We start from the raw sequence: 1,352 nt of genomic DNA, 5'->3' as shown, positions 1-1,352 counted from the left end.
GGTTTGCTGTTGAGAAGCTATGAAGTTCTCCATCATGATTTCCAAGTTGGATTTTCTAGGAACATTATTGTTAGGTGTAGATGGGGTCGGCTTTTGATATCCAGGGGGTATAGCTGGGGCTTGACTGGGAGATTGACCTGGTGCGTATAAAGCATTATTGCTCTTATATGAAAAATTAGGATGGTTCTTCCAGTTTGAGTTATAGGTATGCGAGTAGGGATTTCCTTGAGCATAATTCACTTGCTCTGCTTGGATTCCTGTTAGGAGTTGACAATCTGCAGGAGTGTGACCTTGGATTCCATAGACTTCGCAATTTTGAGATGCGGCAACCACGGTGGCTGGAGGTGATACATTTAAACTTTCAATTTTCTGGGCCAGAGCATCCACTTTTGCATTAACATGATCAAGGCTACTTATCTCGTACATGCCACTTTTCGTTTGAGGTTTTTCTACCATTGTTCGGTCGCTTCCCCACTGATAGTGGTTTTAGGCCATGCTCTCGATAAGTTGATAAGCGTCGGCATAAGGTTTATCCATAAGCGCACCACCTGCGGCGGCGTCTATTGTTAACCTTGTGTTGTATAAGAGACCATTATAGAAGGTATGAATTACTAACCAGTCCTCTAAACCATGGTGTGGACAAAGTCTCATCATGTCTTTGTATCTTTCCCATGCTTCGAAAAGAGACTCGTTGTCTTTCTGTTTAAATCCATTTATCTGGGCTCTCAACATAGCTGTTTTGCTTGGAGGAAAATATCGGACAAGAAAAACTTTCTTCAACTCATTCCATGTGGTGACTGAGTTGGAAGGAAGAGACTGAAGCCATCTTCTAGCTTTATCTCTTAACGAGAAGGGAAAAAGACGAAGTCGAATCGCCTCTGAAGTGACACCATTAGCTTTAACAGTATCAGCGTATTGGACAAATACGGATAAATGAAGGTTTGGATCCTCAGTAGGATTTCCAGAGAATTGATTCTGTTGCACTGCTTGTAACAGCGAAGGTTTAAGTTCGAAGTTGTTTGCTTCGATTGCGGGTGGAGCAATACTCGAATGCGGCTCATCTTGCGATGGAGCGGCGTAATCTCGAAGAGCACGAGCTGGTTCTGCCATCTCGGGTATCGGCGAAGGAAGAAGATTTTTGAGGTCGGGCACTTCGATAGGAGGGAGATTGTTTGCAGCACGATATTCCTGAATTCGTCGTAAGACTCGGAGATATAGTTCAACGTCGTTGATTCGTAAGTAAAATGGCTCGCCTTGTGAGCGAGTGTGTGGCATACAAATCAACGAAAGAAAGAAAAATAAATAAATTGCCTTAGTCTCTACAGCGTAACAGAAGGGTTACGATATCGACT

General features: G+C 43.2%; 1 non-coding gene across 1 annotated transcript; it reads left to right on the top strand.

The window, feature by feature from the left end:
• Nucleotides 1-625: 625 nt before the first annotated feature.
• On the top strand, nucleotides 626-732 carry LOC127108912 (small nucleolar RNA R71). The gene has a single exon (XR_007796410.1). It is a non-coding gene; the product is annotated as a small nucleolar RNA R71 (small nucleolar RNA).
• The last annotated feature ends 620 nt before the right edge of the window (nucleotides 733-1,352 follow it).

This window comes from Lathyrus oleraceus, chromosome 7, assembly GCF_024323335.1.
Source record: "Lathyrus oleraceus cultivar Zhongwan6 chromosome 7, CAAS_Psat_ZW6_1.0, whole genome shotgun sequence".
Lineage (NCBI taxonomy): Eukaryota > Viridiplantae > Streptophyta > Magnoliopsida > Fabales > Fabaceae > Lathyrus > Lathyrus oleraceus.
The sequence above is the reverse complement of the archived record's forward strand: the minus strand, read 5'-3'. Positions and strand labels throughout refer to the sequence as shown.